Source organism: Diabrotica virgifera, chromosome 2 (genome assembly GCF_917563875.1).
Source record: "Diabrotica virgifera virgifera chromosome 2, PGI_DIABVI_V3a".
In the NCBI taxonomy this organism is placed as follows: domain Eukaryota; kingdom Metazoa; phylum Arthropoda; class Insecta; order Coleoptera; family Chrysomelidae; genus Diabrotica; species Diabrotica virgifera.
In genome coordinates, this window is record NC_065444.1 from 70,215,607 (window position 1) to 70,243,015 (window position 27,409).

The 27,409-nt window shown below is 32.8% G+C and overlaps 1 protein-coding gene across 5 annotated transcripts in view; it reads right to left on the bottom strand.

Annotated features, from left to right (window-relative positions):
* The window catches only part of LOC126880082 (zinc finger protein 664-like), an 80,862-nt gene that overhangs the window by 43,259 nt on the left and 10,194 nt on the right, over positions 1 to 27,409 (bottom strand). The window lies entirely within an intron of this gene.

Consider the following 27,409-nt stretch of genomic DNA (forward strand, 5'->3'; position numbering starts at 1 on the left):
ATTACCTCCGATTTCGTTGAACCTCCATCGATTTGCATGAAAATTGGTGAGTATGTTAGAGGATATCTCAAGGAACAAAGGTGACATGGTGTCAACTTGCGCTTTTACCCTGGGGGTGGATGCCACCCCTTCTCGGGGGTGAAAATTATTTCATTAAAAATAACCCCATAATTCGATAGAGGGACAAATTTCAAGCAAAATTTGTTATATAAAGTTATTAAAATAAATCATAACTTTTTGAGTTATTAAAGATCAAAGATTTTAATTTTTCTTGAGAAAAATGCATGATTTTAACCAATTTTTCATCAATAACTCAAAAAGTGTAAGTTTTTACAAAAAAAGTTATTATTATCAAAATTGAAGATAATAAAAAATGAAATCAATCTCTTACTAGAAAAACCTTTTAATGTTAACTAAAAGTGAGTTATAGGTAATTGAATGTATATTTTTTTCGGCGAGTAAAAAACTCTAATTATTCAAGCTGAAATAGCGGGAAACGGATGCATTTTATAACATAAACTTATTAAACATTTGTCAAAATACTTAAAAATATCTATCAAATGAGCCCCCGAACATGTTGATAGCGTTAAAATTTATGCTCCAAAATTTTTTCAAAATGTATCTTTTAAAATTTTTTCCAAAAAATGTTATTTTTTTTAATAACTCCGTTCTTGTTTACGATATCAGGTTTGTCTAAAAACTGTTTGAAAGCTAATTCCAAGTGCTATTTAAGAACGTTAAACCTAATCTTCTAAACCTCTTACTTTTTAAAAAAATAATAGGTTAAATGACCCCGGTTGCATGGTTCCCACGGCAAAATTTAAAATTTAAACGTTTCTATCTTGGCTTTTTTTTACCCTATCGAAATAGTAAAACAGGTAAAATATTTGGCACAGAAAAAACTAAAATTTGGTTATATATAATTTTTTACGTATATTGAGTATTTTTGGAGTTATTATCAAAAGAATATGAGAATTACAGTAATTTTAAAAATTATGATTTTTTAAATTATATCTTTTTAAAAAATATATGCATTCTAAACCGGCCAAAACTATCGAAAACATTACTTATGCTAATATAAAGCAGTTCTTGTAAGGATTACTATAAATTTTAATTTTTGTGGAAATGGCGTATGTTTTATTTTTCACTTTTTCCTAAAAAATTCGAAACGGTTCTTTTATTTTCATTATAACTTGCTTAATTTTGACGCTATTACCTTGTTCTGAAGTTCATTTGATAGGTATTCCGGAGTACTTTGACAAATATTTAGCAAGAATATTTTATACATTGCATCGTTTTCCCGTTATTTAAGCTTGAATCCTTAGATTTGCATACTCGTCGAAAAAAATACACATTCGATTGCCAATAACTCACTCTGAACTAACATTAGTTTAGTTCTTTATGTAAGGACTGTATTCAGTTTTAATTACCTTCAATTTCAGTAATAATAACTTTTTTTGTAAAAGCTTATAGTTTTTGATTTATACGTGAAAACCCGATTTAAAACATGCATTTTTTACGAAAAAAATAAAATCTTTGGTCTTTAATAACTCAAAAAGTGTTGATTTATTTTAATAACTTTATATAACAAATTTTGCTTATAATTTGTCCCTCTATGGACTTATGGTATTATTTTTAATAAAATAATTTTCACCCCCCGAGAAGGGGTGGCATCCACCCCCATGGTAAAAGCGCAAGTTGGCATCATGTCACCTTTGTTCCTTGAGGTATCCTCTAATTACTTACCAATTTTCATGAAAATCGATGGAGGTTCAACGAAATCGGAGGTGAAAACCTTCAGTGACTGCACTATATAGTGAGAAGTTAATTGATATTTAGTGTAAGTCAATATGAATGTTAAGCTTTATTGCATAATACCAAACAACAAAATAAAGTAAAGACCAGTGGCGGCTCGTGATTTTTACAATAGGGGAGGCTATACCTAACTGTAAAATATCTTAGACAAATTTGCACTAGCAAAAAAAACCGTCAAAAAAATCTAATTTAAGGCGCCATTTTTTATTTACATTTTATAATATCATCATAATTCACAATTTCATAAGTAATCATATCATTTTAAAAATAGTTACGCCCGGTTTCATAATCGTTAAAGTGGACTTTAAATTTTAAGTTGGTACCTTTATCAATGGAATTGTTATGGGTAAATGTCAACCTTAAAGTGAACTTTAGTTAATGTTCACATTAAGGCCGGCCGTTGTATGAAAGAGAGGTCCCCTACTAGCAGTACAACAGAGAGAAAAGATTCTTTCCCGAGAGATGCTGCCTCTATCGGAGAAATAACGCAATAGATATCTAAGTGAGGCCGCATAGCCGGCCGATATATAGTTTAGTTTGGTTCTTAATCAGTACAGAGAGGTATAGCCCAGTAAATGAACGGGAAATTCGGCGATACCGTGTAATTTTCAAGGGCAACTCCGAATTGCATGAAAATTTGGATTTAGGTTCTACTTAACCTCCACTTCAAAGTTGTAGTGATGTTGATTATAGTTACTTTCGAGTAATCAATACAAATCGTTACTTTTGAATAAAGTAATCATTTCAAGTATTCGTTACTTTGATTACTTTGATTACTTTTGTATTGAGTATTTTTCGGTAGATAGGTATTTTGTGTAGATATTCGGATATAACAAGTAATCATTTACAGTATTCGTTACTTTGATTACTATGATTACTTTCGTTATTTTTGTATTTGAGTACCGGTAATCGTACCGAGAAGCGTATTTCTCGGTAGATAGGTATTTTGTATAGGTATTCGGATGTAACAAGTAATCATTTACAGTATTCGTTACTTTGATTACTATGATTACTTTTGTATTTGAGTACCGGTAATCATATCGAGAATCGTATTTCTCAGTAGGTAGGTAGGTAGGTATTTTGTACAGGTATTCGGATATAACAAGTAATCATTTACAGTATTCGTTACTTTGATTACTATGATTACTTTCGTTACTTTTGTATTTGAGTACCGGTAATCATATCGAGAATCGTATTTCTCAGTAGGTAGGTATTTTGTATAGGTATTCCCATATAACAAGTAATCATTTACAGTATTCGTTACTTTGATTACTTTTGTATTTGAGTACCGGTAATCATATCGAGAATCGTATTTTTCAGTAGGTAGGTATTTTGTATAGGTATTCCGATATAATAAGTAATCATTTACGGTATTCGTTACTTTGATTACTATGATTACTTTTGTATTTGAGTACCGGTAATCATATCGAGAATCGTATTTCTCAGTAGGTAGGTATTTTGTATAGGTATTCAGATATAACAATGACCTTCACCGATCTGTTTAATGGATAAAATGATTATATGTAAAATAGGAGATGATTGAATGCTCGAATAAATGAAATTTGTGGAAATAAAAGGCAGATATCACCTAGTTGCTCGATATTTGCCTTTTATTTTCATAAATTTGATATGTAATTTATGATTTTAAAAATTACAAATAACAATAGGGGCACCTGATATAATTTTGACCAGACTACTTAGTTATCTAATAATTAAAAAATGACTTTGTTTATAAATTATTATTAAATTTTTTCGGCCCGTGTAGGTATTTATTAGAATTTTAGATTTTTGAATCATTCGAAACAAAAAAGGTGTTTTGTAATTTTTCTCTTGTTGATAATTATCGAGTTATACACAAATTAAAACCAAAAAAAAGGAAAATGACAATTTTTAAGGCTAAAAACATAGTTAAAAAATAACATTTTTGAAATTACGAAGTACCTAAATTGAATTCAAACCTTCTTCTATCAGTTCTCGAAAGGATTTTGGGCTTATTTCATTTAAAAACTTTGTTTTTTAGTTATTAATGCAGTTTTGCAGGTTCGTAACAATTAAAAAAAATATTTTAGAATAAATCTTGCCAAAAATTGAGACCCGATAGAAAAAAGTTTAAGTAATTTGAATTTAGATACTTGATGATTACAACAATAATATATTTTACTTGTGTTTTTGGGTCTTGAAAATCGTCATTTGTGGTTTTTTTTTCAGTTTTAAATTGTTTATAGCTCTAAAACGATCAATTTAAAAGAAAAATTACAAAATACCTTTTTTGTTTCAAATGATCCAGAAAATATACAATAATATCTTACCGGGCCGAAAAAATTTTAGTAGAATTTATTAAAAAACGTCATTTTTGATTATTAATTAATTAATGTCTGTACAAAATTATATCGGGCACATTTTGCTTTTTATAATTTTTAACAGAATAAATTCTATATCAAATAATTGTAGATAAACAGGTTTTAAATTAAATTAGGTTTTCTAACAAATGTAAACATATTTTAAGTTTTTTATTTTTATTTAAGCTATTTATAATACAAAAATAAAAACAATAAAATAAAATAATACATATAATACAATACAATAAAATACAATAATACAATTCAATATAATACAATAACATACAATAATAATAATAATAATACAATACGATACAGTATGCAGGGGTCGGCAACTTTGGCCCGCGGGCCGCATGCGGCCCTTTGCGCCTTTTTGAAGGCCCGCCAAAGCACCAATATCATTTTAGGAAAAATCAAAAAACTTAGTGTCATGCCGAAATGTGGCCGATGGCAACAATGCGGGCTAACAGAATAATGGGAAGGTGTATTTCACTACAACGACAGTAGATACTTAATGAGTAGATACGTAATACAAGTTATTTTTAATTTGGTAAAATAATTCAGGTCTTATCATAGAAAAAATAAATAAAATGCCACAGAAAAAAATTAATGAGAAAAAGTGTGAATTTAATGAAAAGTTAATTAATAAAGAAAAAAATATTTAATTGAAAATGGTTATTCATTTTTAAAAAAATATTTCTTTATATAATTTTATTAAAGCACTATGCTTAATTTGCAAAGAATCTATAAGAGTACCTATTCAAAGAAATTACGTTTGCCTCACCACTACATGAAACACAAAATTGAATGTGATAAATTTGAATCTCAATTCAGACAAAATAAAATTGGCTCTTTACAAAACTCATTAGACGGACAACAAAGCGCTTTTAAAAAATGTAAAGAACACAATTCAGCATTAAGTAATCAAAAAGTCCTTAATATTTCAAAATAGATTGCTTAACATAACAAACCATTTACGGAAGGGTAGTTCATTAAAAAATCTATTAAGGGGAAAGGAACAAAATGCAAAATTTTGACGCCTGCCAAAATTTTCAATGTATTTTAAATATAATAATTTTTTTCGAATCTTGAGAAAACTAATAAGTACCTATTTTTGAAAAATTTAAACGCAGAATGAAAGATTACTTTATTGCCGAGAGCCGAAAGTCCCTTAGAATGAATATAAAGTTTCTTTTGGGTGAGATATTTGAAATTAAAAATCACACCAAATTTTCTCTTTTTATTTTTCGCCCCTGTAACTTATTAAAATAAACATTATAGAAGTTTACAGGGACCTTCGCCTTCGGTAATAACGTAATATTTCATTCTGCGTTTTAATTTTTCAAAAATACTTATTAGTTTTCTCAGGATTCGAAAAAAATGAATCCCATTTAAATAGCATTGAAACCGAAAGTTCGTACCCATCCCCTTAACGCAATTTGACCAAAACAATTTTAAAAATTTGAAGATTTTAAATTGTCTGTACGCAGAGCAGTTCAATGTATTGAAATTATATCAATGTTTATTACAACAACAATGTTTCTTAAATTAAAAGAAAATTGTTCACAATTTAAGTACTTTTCATTGGCACTTACTTAATTAAAGTAACAATATAACTAACACTGCTCAATTGTTGATTGTTTTTGAATTAAAAAAATTGTGTAACAGAAGAACTTGTTACATTAGAAAGTCTCCATCGAAATACAAGAAGTAAAAATATATTTTTACAACTATTAAATTAGTAGATTTTTTCAATCTACTATCTCAAGTGTGGAAAATTAAAAAATAATCCTTTATCCTTTTGTCCATTGTATTTCGATGGTCAAAAAGCACACATATGGTTCCCATAATATGGGACATATGGCTCATCCGTTACAACTTTTCTCGAAATTCGGAATAATACACAATTGACAAGACAAGACAAATAACTTTATCACACACACTACACTAATTCAAAAAAGTACTTCAACTTCCTTTGTAAAAAGATACGGGCACAACTAGACCTGTCGCTCAGTTGTAAGTCCATATGTTGTAATAGAAATTTATGAGGGGCTTTTGAATTTTCAAAAACCACTTTTGTTAATGCGTAACCATAAATAAAAGTAGATATTTAACTCAACACAAGAACGTGTCAAGGAAGTTCGTGGAACTTTATGACTCGCAATTTCTCGGTACTAAACTATTTTAACACGTTAACTGCCTCATAGACGTTTATTTATTAATTTTTGGAGAAGTCAGAATAAGGTAAATATTTTTAAATTAAACGTACATAGAGGTATAGAAGAAGGGTTGGTGGTGAATAAGGGTTTTATCTATGGTGAGTGAATCCATACATAAAAATTATAAACATGTTTTTTTGTTTGTACAGAAGGATGTACCTATCTATAAATTTGGATTTGTTATCCAGTGATAACAAAAACTCCAATAGTCTCTTAGATTATTGAAATGTGCCTTTAACACTAAGTACTTCGCTTAGAACCTAAGAACCTATATGGTAGCTCCAATGGTTTGTGGCTCTTCAGTTTCCGAGTCTGTTCAGTGCTCACTATTATCTATCAGGATTAGTGCAAGATTGTTTGGGTGGTTTTTCAATTTCACCAAATAGCGGCTGCTGTATTCACTTACTATTTCCTTAACTGTGCCTACTTGGGATCGTCTCGGACTTCCTTGTTTGATATAAACCAAGAAGGTGCATTTGTTATGGTCCGTAGTACTTTCGACTGAAAGCGTATAGTTGTACATGTACACTTGTTTATATGTTTATGAATATATGTTTCTGTTTATAAATATATCATAAACTGGACATATACATACATTAATGATACGCAATTTGGGTTTCGCAAAGGCCTGGGAACTCGTGAAGCTCTTTTTTCACTTAACATACTTATACAAAGGTGCCTGGACGTCAATCAAGACATATATGCGTGTTTTATTGACTATAATAAATTATTTGACAAAGTACGACATTAACAATTAATGCATGTCCTGGAATCAAAGAACATAGACCACAAATGACCTCAGGATTATATCGAATTTATACTATAAGCATTGAGCAAAAGTACGTGTTAACGATCAGCTGTCAGAGGAAATTGAAATCAGACGTGGAGTGAGACAGGGATGCATGTTGTCGCCAATTCTTTTTAATGCCTACTCGGAAGAGATCTTGAAGTAAGCTCTTGAGGGTGCAACAGCTGGAATAAAGGTAAACGGTGTTCCCATTAACAACATTAGATATGCGAATGACACTGTCATCTTAGCTGAAAATATTGGGGATTTTCAGAGGCTAGTGACCAGAATATCGGAGTTTGGACAAGAATACGGGTTAACAATAAATGTCAAGAAGATAAAGTTTATGAGAATATCGAAAACTCAAAGAAATAACGAAAATCTCTTCATAAACGGATCCAATATCGAACGAGTCGACCAATATGCATACCTTGGAACAATGATCAACTCCACAGGAGATTACTTACAGGAAATCAAAATCAGAATAGAAAAGGCTAGAGCAAATTTTAACAAAATGCGAAAAGTGCTCTGCACAAGAGATTTGAAGTTGGAGCTAAGAGTTACTTTGGCTAGGTGCTACGTTTTCTCGACTTTGCTTTATGGAATGGAAGCTTGGACCTTGAATGCTGCATCAATGAAAAAACTAGAATCATTCGAGCTGTTGGTGTACAGAAGAATTCTGAAAATATCGTGGACAGAACACGTCACAAACAAAGAGGTTCTGAGAAAGATGAATAAAGAGATGGAAATCCTAAATACCATCAAAATAAGAAAATTGGAATATCTCGGACATATGTCACGTGGAGAGAGATACAGCTTGCTTCAATTGTTTATGGAGGGAAATATTCAAGGAAAGAGAAGCATAGGGAGACGCAGAATATCATGGCTGCGCAACCTGAGAGAGTGGTAAGGATGTACATCAAATGAACTTTTCAGAGCAACCGTCTCTAAAATACGAATAGCTATGATGATTGCCGACCTCCGCAGCGGAGATGGTGGCATTTAAAGAAGATCGTAAAAACCCTCGAGTAATCTGTTTGCATCAATTAAGTGACAAAAACCCTCTAAACTCTAGATGACGTACCTTTGAATAACCCTGGATACCAGAGGTACTTCGGAGGTCAGTTCTGATTGCATATTCCATGTTCAGTGACCCCAAAAACCCCCCGAATAACAAAATCTGACCGTATACTGATTTTGACATGTTTATGCACTTTTGGATGCATTTTATACATTTTAAAATGCACTTATGCATTTCTAATTCCTACCCATTTTCCTATTGTAACCTTTTTCTTGAGTTCATCCTGAACACAACGCAAAAAGTCGCAAGTCTCTAGGTGCTCTATTTAAAAATCAATTTATTCTGTGCTTTTAGTGATAAATGCTCTGGTCTAATTCTAATAAAACCAATGCAACGCATACAAAATTAAAGTTGTTGATCATTGAACATACTGTAAAAACATTATCATTTCCACATTTTTACGGTCAGTCTAGAAAGTATGAAAGTAATCAAGTGGAATGGTTGTAGATACAATAATCGTTACTCACTCTTCTGATACGATTGGTACGAAGTAACGAAGTAATCAGAGTAATCAAAGTAATCAGAGTAATCAAAGTAATCAGAGTAATCAGAGTAATCAAAGTAATCAGAGTAATCAAAGTAATTAGAGTAATCAAAGTAATCAGAGTAATCAGAGTAATCAAAGTAATCAGGGTAATCGAAATAATCAGAGTAATCAAAGTAATCAGAGTAATCAAAGTAATCAAAGTAATCAGAGTAATCAAAGTAATCAGAGTAATCAAAGTAATCAGAGTAATCAAAGTAATCAACGATTGGTACGAAGTAATCAGAGTAATCAAAGTAACTATCTGTTTCTCTGAATAGTATTCGTTACTTTCGGTATTCGCAAGTAACGAGTACTTTGTAACGAATAGTTACTTTTTCAACATCACTACAAAGTTGAAATTGTGCCGTTGGTTGCTTTTACTTGGGGGGTGACAGTCACCCCTTCTCGGGGGTGAAAAAACATACGTTCAAGATAACGACAGGAAATGGATAAATTGATTGATTTAAGCAACTTTTGCTCTATAGAGTTTTTTACGTAAGTCAATACTTTTCGAGTTATTTGTCATTGAAAATGTTGATTTTTCGACAAAAAAAAACTACATTTTCAGACGGTTTTTCGCAAATAACTCAAAAAGTAAATATTACATCGAAAAACATATCCGTAGCAAAAGTGTATGTAGCTTATAAAAAACCCAAAAAAATGGTGTATTAGTAAAGCCTATCAATCAAATAAAACAAAGTTGTAGCTCATGAAAAATACGTTCTTATTCGTCTAATTCCAAATCGAATATTTCAAGGTGAAATCACCGAAAAATTAAGCACTTTTCGGGAAAAACCCATTTAAACTTTTTTAAAGTGTTTATAAAAAGCGTTGTTTTAATTGTTAACAAAAGTTTTAGCATTAAAAATAAGCGAGTTACGCTCAAAATAAAGTTGGCCCTCTTCTTTTTTTGTAAAAACTTATGAAAATCTCGCCGTGTTTAGCTCCCCAAATGTAATTAATCGCTACCGCTTTACAAACAATTTACTTAGCTATCTATTTTTTATATGATCTGTCATTCTCACCGGTTTAAAGTGTTTATTCTTGAAAGGGTTATAATTGAGAAAGCTTGAATGGGTCACTAATCAGGAGTGTATGCAAATTTTGAACAGCCATATCTTAACCAATTTTTGTCTTACGGAGAAACAAAATGAAACTAGCATATTTATAATAGCAAAACCTACATTTCTTTACTCTTTAAGATTTTTCTTATCACTAATACTTTTGAAGTTATTTTGAAAAAATGAAATTTTTCAAAAATTTTTAGAAATTTTTTTTTAATATAAAACCAAATGTTTTTAAAAATAAGCACTTCAAACCAATCAAACTTACAGATCATATAAACAATACACATACAGTTAAAATATATGGTAAAGCCAAACGATTAATTTCATTTAGGGTGCTAAATAGAGGGAGGTTTTCACGATTTTTTTTTACCAAAAAAAAAGGGGCCAACTTTTTTTTCAGTGTAACTCGTTTATTTTTGATGCTGTAAACTTTTGTACAAAACAAATAATAAGCTTTTTTTCGATACTTTAAAAATGTTAATAAGGTTTTCCCGAAAAACGCTTTTTTCTTCGGTGATTTCGCGTTGAATTATTCGATTTGGAATTAGACGAATAAGAACGTATTTTTCATGAGCTACAACTTTGCTTCTACTCAATTTGTAGACTTTACTGGTACACCATTTTTTTCGTTTTTTCATAGGCTACACTTTTACTAAATATATTTTTTTCGATAAAATATTTACTTTTTGAGTTATTTGGGAAAAATGGTCTGAAAACGTAGTTTTTTTGTAGAAAAATCAATATTTTCAATAGCGAATAACTCGAAAAGTATTGACTTACGTAAAAAACTTTATAGAACAAAAGGTGCTTAAAATAAGTCAATTTATCCATTTCCGGCCTTATTTTAGACACGCGTTTTTCACCCCCCGAGAAGGGGTAAATGTCACCCCCCAAGTAAAAGCAACCAACGGCACAAATTCAACTTTGAAGTGGAGGGTAAGTAGAACCTAAATCCAAATTTTCATGCAATTCGGAGTTGACCCTGGAAATTACACTCCAAAACGGTCATTTATTGGGCTAGTATGCAGGTGCGGCCTCGCTAAGACGACTCGAAATCGTTTTATATATCAGGTGCGAACTTTTAATTTTCTAGGTGGTCTCGCTGAAAATTTTACTCGGATAAATACTGTGCTCGTATCTCGTGGTAAAATCTAAACCAAAAGTATTGGAGAAATCTATTTCGCATATTGGTTCATCATAGTTTGTTACCTACTTCTCATGTCCCAATATTGTTCATCATAGTTTGTTACCTACTTCTCATGTCCCAATATTATAAAATTATACCAGGGAAGAACAATTATATCACTCAAATATGTCTAATTGTCTATTTTAGAATGAAAATGTCTATGTATTTTAATGAAAGCTTATAACCAAGGATGGTACTAAAGATGAGAAATTTGACCAAGGCTGTCTGTCCATCTGTCCGCCCAACCGCGAATGTAACTACTCCGTCATTATGCCAGGTAGAATGACAAATGAGGTGTCGAATGAATGGTTATAATCCAACGATGGTACTAAAGATGAGCAATTTGGTCCGTCGGTCTGCCTGACCGCGAATATAACTCCTCCGTCACTGTACCAGATAGAATGACAAATGAGGTGTCGAATGAAAGCTTGTAATCCAAGGATGGTACTAAAGATAAGCAATTTGGTACGTCGGTCTGCCTGACCGCGAATATAACTCCTCCGTCACTGTACCAGGTAGAATGACCAAAAAGGTGTCGAATGAAAGCTTATAACCAAGGATGGTACTAAAGATGAGAAATTTGACCAAGGCTGTCTGTCCATCTGTCCGCCCAACCGCGAATGTAACTACTCCGTCATTATGCCAGGTAGAATGACAAATGAGGTGTCAAATGAATGGTTATAATCCAACGATGGTACTAAAGATAAGCAATTTGGTCCGTCGGTCTGCCTGACCGCGAATATAACTCCTCCGTCACTGTACCAGGTAGAATGGCAAATAAAGTGTCGAATGCAAGTTTATAACCGAGGATGGTACTAAAGATGAAAAATTTGACCAAGGCTGTCTGTCCATCTGTCCGTCCGACCGCGAATGTAATTACTCCGTCATTATGCCAGGGAAAATGACAAATGAGGTTTCGAATGAACGATTATAATCCAACGATGGTACTAAAGATCAGCAATTTGGTCCGTCGGTCTGCCTGACCGCGAATATAACTCCTCCGTCACTGTACCAGGTAGAATGACCAATAAGGTGTCGAATGAAAGCTTATAACCAAGGATGGTACTAAAGATGAGAAATTTGACCAAGGCTGTCTGTCCATCTGTTCGTCCGACCGCGAATGTAACTACTCCGTCATTATGCCAGGTAAAATGACAAATGAGGTGTGGAATGAACGGTTATAATCCAACGATGGTACTAAAGATGAGCAATATTATGTCAAAATCATTTTATTTTATCGAATTATCGCGCTAATTTCATTAAAACATGAGCTCAATAAGCTAATTTGAAATAAATTAGTAAATAATATCTAAATATTAGTTTATTGCATGTATTATAATATATTATAATGCCATATGACAAGGTATTTTACTTTCCCGCACGCCGTGCGTGAAAGTGCGACTTTCGGAAACGAAATGCGTGCGTGAATCTTTAGTACCATCATTGGATTATAACCGTTCACTGTACACTCGTCACCTCATCTGTCATTCTGCCTGGCATAATGACGGAGTAGTTACATTCGCGGTCGGACGGACCGATGGACAGACAGCCTTCGTCTAATTTCTCATCTTTAGTACCATCCTTCGATTATAAGCTTTCATTCGACACCTCATTTGTCATTCTACCTGGTACAGTGACGGAGGAGTTATATTCGCGGTTAGGCAGACCGACAGACCAAATTGCTCATCTTTAGTACCATCGTTGGATTATAACCGTTCATTCGACACCTCATTTCTCATTCTACCTGGCATAATGACGGAGTGGTTACATTCGCGGTCGGACGGACAGATGAACAGACAGCATTGGTCAAATTTCTCATCTTTAGTACCATCCTTGGTTATAAGCTTTCATTCGACACCTTATTGGTCATTCTACCTGGTACGGTGACGGAGGAGTTATATTCGCGGTCAGGCAGACCGACGTACCAAATTGCTTATCTTTAGTACCATCCTTGGATTACAAGCTTTCATTCGACACCTCATTTGTCATTCTATCTGGTACAGTGACGGAGGAGTTATATTCGCGGTCAGGCAGACCGACGGACCAAATTGCTCATCTTTAGTACCATCTTTGGATTATAACCGTTCATTCGACACCTCATTTGTCATTCTACCTGGCATAATGACGAGTAGTTATATGCGCGGTCGGACGTACCGACGGCCAGACAGTATAAATTTCTCATCTTTAGTAGCATTCTTGGATTATAAGCATTCATTTGACAACTTTATTCGGCAAAAATTTTTCTTGGGGATTTTTTGTCCGGGATTTTTTTGCGGGGATATTTTGCCAAAAAAAAATTTGTGGGGATTATATGTCCGGGATTTTTTGTGGGGATTACTTGTGGGGATTTTTTGTGGGGATTTTTTGTCCGGTATAATTTGTGGGGATTTTTTGTCCGGGATTATTTGTCCGGACCTCTAGTGAACTCATATTCGTCAAATACCGAAATTTCTAAAGGAAAGTTTCAAACGGGCCATTACGCTCCTGAATTTTTTAGGTTTTTATAATTTTTTTCGTAGCGCCATCTTATACATAATGGCTACATTAACAGAGCTTAGATTCTTACAAATTCCTATACTCTTTTCGTATTATATGTCCAAGATTTACGTTTCACATGCCAATTTCTATTATTTGAAGAAATTTATTTTAAAAGTACACCACGCAAAAAGTACTTTATTACTTCACATTTTTTTAACGTTACTTCCTTCCATTACATATATATTAGTGCTAGACGAAATTTTATCATGAAATTCATTTAAATACTTGAGTAATTTAGATATAAACGCTTTTATATTTATTGAGAAAAAAGCAAAACTTTCACATTTTTTTATAAACAGTACACAACAGGTAGGATAGCAAAAATATGGCTGTAATTAGCGAGATATATTGTTAGTAGGTTAAGCATTTTTCGGTATACATATATGCTCTAGATTATGAGTGGTGTACTTTATAAAGGTGATGGGATCGCCTATACTTATAACATTACCAATGGCCGGCCTTAAGTTGATTATGAAACCGGGCGTTAGTCTAATTGTAAAAGTGTATTACCAAAGTTTGTGTTGTTTATTTGTTAACAATTCTATCTCTGTACATACAGGTTAAAGGTTCACATTTTTTAAGATACTCAACTGATTTTTTTTTAATTCTAAAAGCGGCCTACTGCGAATCCAAAAACACGGTAAATTACCGATATTTTGCTTTGCATTACAGATATCGGAAAAAGTTATTTGAACAAGTTGTTCCAAATATTATTCTAATCCCACATACCAAATTTCGTCACAAAATTCGCACTTTTAGTTTTTTCATTATTTGTAGTCAGAATCCTAAAATCGCAGAGGAGGCTGCTGGCCGATAAGCCGCCCTTCCCCAATCTCCGGGCAGCGTGTGCGTTAAGCGATAAGTCGGCGCACACAGTGGAGGCGGTTTCCGCTAGCGGGCAACGCGGGACCCGCTTTTAAACGTTTTCAAAAAGAATGCACGTCTTTAAATGTACACGAACATAGTCATAGCAGGTCCGCGCGGTCCAACCGCCTCAACCTGCCTGACCGCTTTTGCTAGAATGAGAATTTAGTTTTTTCCGCGCGGTTTTAATGTTTACTGCAATGATAATTTAGTTTATTCGCTCTTTTATAATAAGAATTAATAGTTCTCCATGGATTAATTTTATAAATAATTGTACATTATAATAAACAAAAGTAATAAAGTCAATCTTATTGAAACCGTAATTTTGTGTGACTTAGGTATTTATAAAACCATTCCAGTATTAACTAAATCAGTACTTGAAAAATAAATTTACAACAAAACTACTTACCTCAATGTTATAACAAGCCTTTCTTCCTTAAGGATAGCCTGCTTATGTAAATTACACCAGTTTTTAATTAAACGATACTCCTTCTTCTTCTTAAAGTGCCTATCCGTTCCGGATGTTGGCGATCATCATGGCTATCTTGACTTTGTCTACCGCAGCGCGGAACAGTTCAGTGGTAGTGGTATTATACCACTTTTGTAAATTTTGAAGCCAGGAAATGCGTCTTCTTCCCGGTCCTCTTTTACCATTTACATACCTTCCCTTGGAGAATCAGTTGGAGAAGGCCGTAACGTTCTTGATTTCTCATTACATGTCCTAGATATTCTAATTTTTTTGTTTTGATGGTTATGAGAAATGCACGCTCTTTCCCCATTCTACGCAGGAATTCCACGTTAGTAATTCGGTCAACGCAGGATATACGTAAGATGTTCCTATAACACCACATTTCGAAAGCTTCGAGCCGATTCATAGATGTAACAGTTAGTGTCCAAGCTTCCATTCCGTAGAGCAGAACTGTGAATATATAGCATTTCAACAGACGGTATTTTGTTTTTAATGATATGTCTCGACTGTTGAAAATGGGTCTCATTCTAAAGTATGCTGCTTTCGCTTTTATTATTCGCTGTTTAATTTCTGAGTAGTCCCATTCGCTATTTAAATTCGTACCCAGATATGTATATTCTCAACTCTTTCGATATTCTGTTGGTTGACTGTAAATGTCAAAATTTCAGTTTTTTTTTATGGGCTTTAAGAGTGGCAAATTATGTTTTCCATCCACCAGCAAAATGTCTTATGTCAACAGCTGATAAATTGTGAAATATAACCTTATTTTTAAAAGTCTTATGTTTTCTCAGTTGATTGTTGTTATTGCAAAATGCCTTATGTCTGAGAAGACCGAAAGAGGAGGTAAGTTGTACTTTGCTTTCTCTCCCAGTTACTTTATACTGAATAGGGCTGTTATATTTCTGATTATAAGTGTTTCATAAGGGTTTTAATTGTAATCTGCATGTTATTTAATAGTTTATACGGACTTATACTCTTACAACAATATCTTTTTACACGGTTACATTTTTAGGTGTTTTTAGGTTATGTTTGTTACAACAATTTAAGCTCTAGAAAACTGATTTAATAAGTTTTTAGTATCTCTACTATAATAATTTACTTAAAAATAGGGGTTTAGGACCTAGGCAATGGTTTGTTATGGTTATATCATGCACGATCTTAAAATTTATTTAGCTATCAAAATGTCTTATGTCTCAGTATTGGGTTTTGTGTTTAGCCTAAAATGTATTTTTAAACATATGACTTTTTGAAACATATTTTATATGCATATTTTTGTTTTAGAAAATGATCCAAAGGGGCAAATTGATGGTCGAACTGGCAAAACAGAGACTAGACTCTACAAATGTGAAGAACTTAGGCCTACCCATTGCAGACAATTTAGAAAAAGGTAACTTAGGCCTATCTGTTGATTCTTATAATCACATCTATCACCTTGGTTAGTCCTCATGCGCTTTTTTTATCTTGTAAGGATTGGATTTGTCTTTAAACATAATATAGTCAAGCTAGTGTATGATAAAATAAAATTAAATCGGGTATATCTATGCAAGGAATTTCATTTAGGCTGCACACTGCTTTAAAAAGGTTGCTGTTTTTGTCGGTAAGCATGACTCTGAAAGTAATAATTTAACTTACACTAATTTTTTATTGCATCACTTAACTTGACATTGTAACACAGCATTGTATTGTTAACCTTGTTATCCTGTAAGCTTTGTTAAGTTACCTATCTCATTAACATTGAATTAAAATGTTACAGATGTCGCTCGCTCTCCGTTTTTGTTGTTGATTTATCTATTATTAGCAGCAACCAAAAAGCATCTTTATTCAGTAACTCTTTGGCTAAGCCTATTTCTTATCGATTTTCCCCAAAAATGTGCTTTGATTATCTTTCAATCTAATGGGATTATATTGCTAATGATTTTTTTTTTTTTTAGATGACTCAGGTCTGGCTGCTGCTGTAGAGGTTTTACCAATGCCAGTTGAAGATGGAAATTCTACTCTTTTTGCTTTAGAGGAAGTCGACGCACAAGCTATGGAAATAACTCTTACGAACAAGAAAGAGCAACTTGGATCAACCAACAATGAATGTGCTAGACCTTGCCGAGAGAAAAAATCAAAAGGGAGAGAACAAGTTCAGAAAATGTTACAACAAACTGACGATAGTATAAATGATCCCTTATTTTCATCTGATTCAGATGTTTATGAGCCTAGTTCAACCTCTAATGATGAAGAAACCCACTTTCCAAGAAGGATTAAAGTATTGAAAAGGAAAACACTAAGTAAGAAAAAAAATACTTCTTGTCATACTGTTGCCTTAAAACCCCCAAATGTGGTAGACAGATCAGACAACATTGAAAACAATCAACAAGTTATTGAAGAACCTGGCGTGTTCCATGAGAATAATCCGGCTCCCATAGTTGGAGAGCAAGAAGAAGTTTATATACCGATAGTAGAAAACCGTAGACAAATGGAACAGACTGTACAAGGCATACAAGAAAAAAGGAAAAGAAGAAGAGGAGAAATTGTAGATCCAAGGGACTGGGAAAGGAATGTTCAGTCTGCTAAAAGAAAGAAAGGAGAAGCCTATTTAGGGTTGAAGAAACAAGAAAGTGAAAATGGCAGGAAATACAAATTCAACAATGAGAGGAAAGGTAGAGAAGTGAAAGCTCGTTGTAGATGCAAAAATAGTGCAAAATTTAACTGTACTAAAGTTACAGATCTGGACAGAAATAAACTTTTCAATAATTTATGGAAGAACGTAGGCAGTTGGGAAGCTAAGCGAGCTGTGGTTGTATCACTTGTAGAAAAATCACGCCCTGACTATAGACGAAGTACAACTGATGTTGAGAATTCTCGTAAAAATCTGTCTTTTAAATACTACCTAAAAGTGGGAGATGATAAAGTTAGAGTCTGTAAGCAAATGTTTCTGAACACCTTTTGTCTTGGTGAAAAATCAGTAAGATCATGGGTGTTGAAAGGACCTATGGACCAACCACTGCCACAGGAAAATAACCCAGATGATATTGAGAAGGACAATGAGATTGTTCCAAACAATAATGACCAGGAGCAGATAGAACATTCTGAAAAAAGAGACAGTGCTCGGCAGTTTTTGAATTCTCTTCCTAAAATGGAGTCCCATTACTGTCGGGCTAAGACAACAAAACAATATTTAGAACCCAATTGGGAAAATAAATCACAGCTACACAGAGAATATACTCGTTGGTGTGAGGAAAGGAATGTCGTTCAACCTGCCTCAAGATCCCTTTTTCACAAAGTTTTTGTCCTAATGAACCTAGGATTTTTCATTCCAAAAAATGATCAATGCGAAACATGCATCAAGTTTAAGTTAGGTATGGTCACAGCAGAAGAGTACCAGCAGCATCAGAATAGGAAAGAAGGAGCTAGGAATGAGAAGGACAATGATAAGAAGAAAGCAGAAGAGTCAAACAATACATTGGTGGTTGCCGTTGATGTACAAAAAGTGCTTACATGTCCAAACATCAAAGCCTCTTCGTCTTACTACAAAACTAAGCTAAAAGTTCACAACTATTCTATTTACAATCTAGCAAACCATGATGTAACATGCTACATCTGGCATGAAGGAAATGGTCAGTTAGATGGGGATATCTTTGCATCTTTGATTGTGAGGTTTCTTAAAAAACAATTAGAAAGATGCCCAGACATAACTGAAGTTATAATTTGGAGTGATGGCTGCACCAACCAGAACAGATGCGAAACAGTATCCAATGCTCTGTTGAGTGTAGCTATTAGTAAAAGAATTACAGTGTATCAAAAGTACCTTGAGGTGGGCCACACCCAAATGGAAGTAGACAGTGTACATAGTACGATTGAAAGGAAGATTAAAAAACATGAACATTTTGTACCTGCAGACTTTGTTAGAGACATCAAAGAAGCTCGAAGAATTCCAGGCCCCTATTCTGTAGAAACTCTTACTTATAAAGACTTTTCTAGCTTTGCTGATGGTTACTACAAAAGTATCAGACCCGGAAATAAAAAAGGTGATCCTTATGTGACCGACCTACGATGCCTCAAGTACACTTCTGATGGTCAAATTTGGTATAAACTGCAGTTCTCTGATAACTGGACGCTTCTGCCCAGACGTCCCAAACCAATAACACAGGTATATTCTCAGATCAAACCACTGTACAACAAACCGGTCCCCATCTCAGCTAGAAAATTCAAAGACTTGCAAGAGTTGAAAAACCTACTAGAAGAGGATTATCGTTCATTTTATGACAACTTATGTCATGACACTGAGTAAACACTAGTTTAGGTCATACATTTATTGAAATGTAAAACAATTATTAAAAATTATTTAATAAAAATGTGTTTCATGAAAAGTCTTATGTGAATAAAACCACCCTAATTTAAGTACAAGAAGTCTTATGTCCGAGTAAAAATGTCGTATGTTGAAATAAAGTTAAAATATTAATTACAAAAAGTCGTATGTGCGTTGAAAACCTAAAATTAATAACTTACTTATATAAACACATTGTAACATAAAACTAAATAATAAAAATAATCTATAAACAGATTTCCAGATTAATAATATTATTAACTAAAAAAATATAAAGTTTTTTTGCTCTCCTGAAAAGTGCCTCTTTTGACATACGACCTTTTGCAATAACAGTCTCGATATTGTTTTTAACGATACTCCACTTTCTCCAAAATATATTTAAAAGTCTCTTGAGTCATTCTCATATACTGGAAGAATCGTTCATTATCTTTTGATTTTTGAAATAGATGATGATATTCTCCATAAATTAATCTTTCTCGATGAATAGGATGTACATCAACTCTCTTTTCAGTTTAGTCAAAACAGAATCTAAAGCAATTATATCATCATCGGAAGACGACATTTTACTACAAGTAGTAGACGCAACTGCCAGATTTGAACGATCTCTCTCGCTTTTACCCGTCTTCACTGTGTTACCATACCCGCGCGCGAGAACCGCGCGGTTTGCCCGCTAGCGGAAACCGCTTTCACTATGTGTGCCGCCTAATGCGGCTCTAAGGAGACCGGGTCTCCTTAACCATCCTTAAACGCTGCTGGGCTGCGCGGAGCATTAGCAAGTGAGATTTTCCGGCCAGCAGCCTCCTCTGCGATTTTAGGATCCTGACTACAAATAATGAAAATACTAAAAGTGCGAATTTTGTGATGAAATTTGATATGCGGGGTTAGAATATTATTTGGAATAACTTGTTCAAATAACTTTTCAGATATCTCTAACTCGAAGCAAAATAGCAAAGTAAACAAAACAGTGTAGCATGTGTAAAAAATTTATGGGGAGGCTAAGCCTCCCTTGCCTCCTCTGACCAGCCGCCAGTGGTAAAGACTGATAATTACGATAACACGAGGTTAAGTGAGGAGCAGACTTTCAAATCGCACTTTGTCCATTTTTTTACATTTTTCAGGAAATGAAAGAAACTGCCACTCCGTTATTAATAAAGTTAAAAAAACACACAAAATATGAAAAAATGTATATAAGTAACAAAAGACTTTATAAGAAAAAATTTTTTGATGGACAAAACGCCATTTGATTGTCTTTAAAGGACAAAATGTAGTTTGATTGTCCCTAAATGATTCAAATAAAAATATATGAACTAAAGATGCATTTCTGCGTGTTTGGAAAGCAATGTAGAAAATTAATAAAAATCATATGACATGGATGTCGTTCTCCAGAAGGCAGCAGAAGTTTTTTCTTCATCTTCACAGTTTTTTCTTCTTAACGGCATGCTTTATTGACAATTCCGGCAGAACTATGTTATTTTGGCTGAAGTAAACTTAAAAAACTTTTTAGAAAAGTCATTATTTATGTATACTCGTCCTATCTTAAATCAGTTTTTTTAGAAGATCAGCAACGCGGAACTTATTTCTACCCCACCTTTTCCTGCTCAAGCCATGTATAAAAAACAGGAGTTTTTGTTAAAATATCTGTCACACAAAATGCAAAATAAAGTCTTTACATTCTAAAATAGCATTGCAAGACAAACGAATCGCATTTTGTCCAAAATAGTGCTATTTGTTTGTCTCTCAGTAATGGACAAAATGCGTTGTTTGTCTAGGTGATTTTTGAAGCCAAAAATATACGTGAAATAGTACTCTTAGAATGTCTAGGAGTGTGTAAATTAATAAATAATGTTTTGACGAATCCAATGCCACCTCTAAATCAAAATGTGAAAATATGGACAAAGTACGAGTTGAAAGTCTGCTCCTCAAGTTACCTTTTCTTAATAAAAAAAAAGCTTATGAGTGAATATATTTTGATTTTATTAACTTAATATTATTTTCAAATTATTTTTTTTTCTGATATACCTACATATTCGCAAAACATTCGCACAAATTTCGCGAATCCGAATGCCAATGCGAATATGAAAAATATGTGAATATTCGCGAATGCGAATATTCGTTATATCACTAATACTTTATAAGGATATTTAATTTTGGATTCTGTGGCAATTATGGAAGAGTTCAACATTACTACATGCCCGTGTCAGACCTAGATGGTGTTTTGTAAGAGCTCCAGAACCAGCTCAAGTAACGTTGAAGTACGAACTTTCTGTTCATTTGTGAGTTTCTTTCGCCCCATAGATTTTACTTCAGTTTTTCAAGAGGTTTCACATTGACTACTTGTATAAAGCCAACTGTATGTACAGCACAAGCACACAGAATAAACTAAAGAAAATACGCAAGTACAAAGACGCAAGTACGTCATCACCTCTCCCATCAAGCGCTAAGCAGACTCAGTTGACTTTATACAATTAGTTAATGTGAAACTTCTTGAAAAACTGATGTAAAAACTCTGGAGCGAAAGAAACCCACAAATGAACGGAACGTCCTTGCTTCAATGTTACTGAAGAAAGGGAACTCTGCAATTACCATAGCATGTGATATTGGTGTTTCAAGAGATTCAATTTATCAATTGAAACGGTTGGATGCAGTGCAGATCCAGTAGGATCTAGCATTGTCAAGAAGGGGGGGGGGGCGATTGGGTAAATTTCTATGAAAAATAAATGAATGTTTTTATAACCTGTATATTATATAACTTCGTTTGAGACGGTGGGGGGGGGGCATCGCTCCAATTGTCCTCCCTGGATCCGCCGATGGTCGGATGCGTCTTAGACTCCTGAGACTGTTTCGGAAAGAAAACCTGGTTCTGGAGCTCTTAAAAAACATCATCTAAGTCTGACACCATGATCAGGCATGTAGTAATGTTGAACCCTGCCATAACTGCTACGGAACCCAAAATTAAATATCCTTATAAAGTATTAATTTGTAAAATTAAAATAACAATTATCCTGATTTATGCATTTTATTCACTTTGTAAGATTTTTTTGCCGTCACTGTACAATGAAAAAGAAAATGCAGAAACTACAAAACAAGAATCAAAAGTAACAAAAGTTTAGAAAACATAAACGTAATAAAAGAACTAACTCATTGTTCTGTTTTATACTATATTATTATACAGTGTGTCTGCGTAATTTGGAACCATATGGGAAACTTTTTTAATACAATCAATTTTAGGAAAAAAAGTTATTCTTGATAAACTGCTCTGCATAGCCTAAAACCTAAGATGCAATCATCAGATATCAAATTTTGTAAACAGATACAGATAAACAGATACGAGTATACGAGGTATGTCAAACAATATGTTTGACATATTGTTTGTATTTTCACATATTGTCATGTCAAACATATTGTTTGTGTGTCAAACAATATATTTGACATAATATATGTAATAAATGTATAAATAATTCTGAAAATTTTTCTCAAATTACGGATAACCAACATCATGTTTATTTATGATAACTTCGTTATTATTAATTTTACGAAAAAAAGTTATTCTTTATAAAAAGTTCTGCATAGTCTAATAACCAAGATGAAATTATAAGATATCAAATTTTATCAATTTTATACGAGGTATGTCAAAAAATATGAATTACGCTAAAGAGTAAAGTACCTTTACTTATCACAATATTGAAAATTGTTATTATAAAAAGTTGTTCGGAATTAAAAACTATGTCTTAATATGCAATTACATCTTATTACTTAAAATATTGTGAACTATAAAGGTATTTTTACTCTTGAGTGAGATTCAAATTTTTTGGAATACCTCGTATAAAATTGATAAAATTTGATATTTTATGATTGCATCTTATTTTTAGACCACTCAGACATTTATAAAGAATAATTTTTTTCGTAAAGTTAATAATAACGGAGTTATCCATCATAAAAAATAAAATTGATGGGTATCCATAATTTGATGAAAATTTTAAATTTTTTTTCAATCAGAAGACTGTAATTTCATATTATAACATTATTTTTAATTCAAAACAACTTTTATTAATAACAATTTTCGATATTGTGAAATATAAAGGTACATTGCTCTTGAGCGAAATTCATATTTTTTGACATCTCGTAATTTGATATCTGATGATTGTATCTTAGGTTTTAGACTATGCAGAGCAGGTTATGAATAACTTTTTTTCCTAAAATTCATAATAAAAAAGTTTCCCATATTGTTCCAAGTTACGCAGACACACTGTATAATAAAAAATATATATTTTTTGTTATTTAAATATTTTACATTTGATGTAAATGTGTAATATTATGGATAATATAAAATATTTTTTAATTATAGTAATGTGAACTTTGCAAATAGATTTAATTTAAATTAGATTTGAATTGGGCTCTGTTTAAACGTAGACGCATCACAATGGCCAGATCGGCAACAGCTAAACTCACAAAAATATGGAAGAACACTGACACTACAAACAACACAAAATTACGCCTTGTGAACCCTTAAGCAGTTTAAGCGTAAACCCAATGCCACAACATGTACCTAATGAAGAAATTAGAAGGTACATGGCAACTAATATGGTATGGGCATGTCAAGAGGATGGAGATAATAGATGAATAATAACATGGATTAGTTCAATAAAGGCAAAAATAGAGTATAGGCTATCAAATCTACTACTACCGCTTAGGTAGTAGAAAATTGATCTAAGACTTAATGGTGCAACTCGTATATTTCGTAGGCTGAGCTTAAGGCACATCTTAAGCTTAAGATCTGTTGGTGCAACCAGGCATTACTTACCTTTTCAACTTTTTTGGTTCTTTTATAATTTCCGCATTTTACAATTATGTATTAAAATTTGGCCTTTTATTTACAGGTCCATGTCCAAAACAATGCAGTTATTTTTGACATTTCGTTAAATGAAAATAGCGTTTACGATGACGATCGCGATTAAATTCATCTGAAGCAAACAAGTGAATCAGCACATACTTGTCGCGATCTGCTGGCGATCATAGGAATTTGTGCAGCGTTCTGACGGCGATATAATTAGTTTAGCGTTCAGAACGCAGCAGGTTACATTTATCGCTGGTCGCGACGATGCAAATAAAAAGGGATATCTAAAAATTTATTGAAATTGTAAAAACATACGATATATTCTTCGAGCTGTCCCACCCAGGTTATAAGAACATATGTATTAAAAATAAATATTTCAGCAAAACTTTCTAATTTATTCTAAAATTTGTATAGTAACGGTCTATACATATCTGCGAAGTTCTGAGGACAATTTATGAAATTCTCCTTATGGCTTGTACCTCAGGTTAATTCATGTACCTGCCCATACATCTCTTCATTTTCTGCAAAATAAACTACAAAATGTTTTCATTTTTGTAAATGGAAAAAATAGAACGCCCACGCATACCTTTTATTAAATTTCTTTCTTTATTAGAATAATTAATTTTGAATAATGAAGGTTACATGCCTTCAAATTATGCAACAATACTGCAACAAACAGTGCTTCTTCTTGTAAATCGGACATTTTATATACAATATTTCCAACTGTATTATCAATACTAATGAAATCGCAGGTCGCTATCGCTCCAATGTGTTCGCTTTCTACAGAAACCGAAATCGCCATCGCGATCGCTTAGATGTGTTCTCGCTTAAAAAAGCCAAACAATGTTGTAAAAATATTCACATTCGTGTGTCATGCCCATTTATTAAGTATGCCATGCTGCTTGTGTGCAAGAAGCTTTCAGTTACTCCCAGAGGGCAACAAATTTTAAAGAATTTGGCTGTAAACCACAGAAGAGCCACCCATAGAAATGTAAAAAATAAATTGGAAGAAGTGAGTTATTCAGTATTGTTGGCTACTGTAGGCTAAAATTTGTAGTGAAAAAGACTATGACTTGTACACACTTCTAAGTAGGTCAAACGGGCAAACAGGTGTATGTTCTCAAAAAGGAATACAAATAAATGAAAAAAAAAAAGAAAATATGTTATTGAATTTTTTTAAAAATTGTTAATTTATTTGTAATCACTAATGATATTAAAAGAATTTATTAAGCTTCTTCAAATGTAGCTGTAATTCTGCACCAAAATTTTAAGTGGAAAGGAGCAAAATGCAAATTTTAAGGAGCATTTTCAATGTATTTTAAATGTAATTATTTTTTCGAATCCTGAGAAAACTAATAAGTATTTTTGAAAAATTTAAATGCAGAATGAAATATTACTTTATTACTGAAGGCCGAAAGTCCCTTAGAATGAATAAAAAGTTTCTTCTGAATGGAATATTTGAAATTAAAAATCACACTAGTTTTTCACCCCTGTAACTTATTAAAATAAACATTATAGAAATTTTCAGGGGCTTTCCGCCCTCGGTAATAACGTAATCTTTCATTCTGGTCGTTTTTTTTTCAACCTCCGTTTGTCCATAAAAAATTCCCGTGAAGCGTCTCGCCATTTCGGTGCGCATTAATCCCGACTTCCAGGCATCAGTCTGTACTGTGCTACACCCGAAACAACATGGCCGCGACAATTAGTTCTCCCGCCAAGTGTGAATTACGCGCTGTCATTCGCTTTTTGCAGGCAGAAGGCAATAGTACAGCTGCAATTCATCGAAGGATGTGTCAAGTGTACGGAGAAGGGTTTATGAGTGATGGAGTTGTGCGTGAATGGTGCCGAAAATTCAAAGAAGGACGAAATGATGTGCATGACCAAGGGGGTCAAGGTCGTAATTCTGTTGTTACAGATGAGCTTGTTCAACGTGTTGATGAAGCGGTGAGAAACAACCGTCGCTTCACTTTAACATCGTTGGCAATGGAATTTCCACAAGTTTCATTTGACACACACACTTGACACATCCTTGATGTGTCAAGTGTGTGTGTCAAATGAAAGCGAATGACAGCGCGTAATTCACACTTGGCGGGAGAACTAATTGTCGCGGCCATGTTGTTTCGTGTGTAGCACAGTACAGACTGATGTCTGGGAGTCGGGATTAATGTAGAGTGTAGCGGGGGAGATGCGCTGTCGCCCACTTCGCACCGCAATGGCGAAACGCTTCACGGGAATTTTTTATGGACAAACGGAGGTTGAAAAAAAAAACGACCCTCGTAGTATTCTCAGAATTCGAAAAAAATGAATAACATTCAAATAGCATTGAAGCCGAAAGTACGTACCCATCCCCTTAAAGCAAAACTTACATTTGACATTTTATTTATTTGATAACGTCAAATTTTAACCCGTGATCGGAGCAGTAGCTACTTATTGTCACTTGCTGTTGCGTTTAGTAAATTTCCGACTTATTTTGTATGCTTTAAATGATGACGCACGGGTAAAGAACCCTGGACTCAAGTAGGGATGGCAACGATGTATCGATAAATTAAATATATCGATATAATGGAAAATATATCGATATATATATATATATATATATATATATAATATATATATATATATATATATATATATATATATATATATATATATATATATATATATATAATATATATGATGATGAAAATAAACATTTTCGAAAGCTTGGAACTATTATAAAGAGTTTTCTTTGAGATTGCTGCTACCCCAATATTTCAACCTTGTTTCCTAACTGTTCAGCAAATATTATATACCTGTTATATTATATATATATTCAAAGTGATTATTTCGACCAAAAACAATAAATAAATCTGTAGGAAATATCAGGTATGTGGTCTATAATAAAATATATATATATATATATATATATATATATATATATATATATATATATATATATATATATATATATATATATATATATATATATATATATATATATATATATATATATATTTATATATATATATATATATATATATATATATATATATATATATATATATATATATCGATATTTGAGATTCAATGTATTGCCCACACAGGATTAATATACCATATTGGCAAGATATAAAATTATAAAAAAATCGTATAATATAAATTAAATCCTTACTTTTTTGAGACGCTTAGTATACTTACTATAGATAGGCCATAGGTACTAAAGAAATATTCAATATTCTACTACTCCAAAGAAATATCATAATCACGATTTTCGACTAGTATTATTTAATTTGAATCTCATATACCCTTAACATGTTTTCCTTGTTTCAGGTAGTACCATATAATATTTTTTAACTTTTAACAATGTTTTTCAAGAAGACACGATATGTA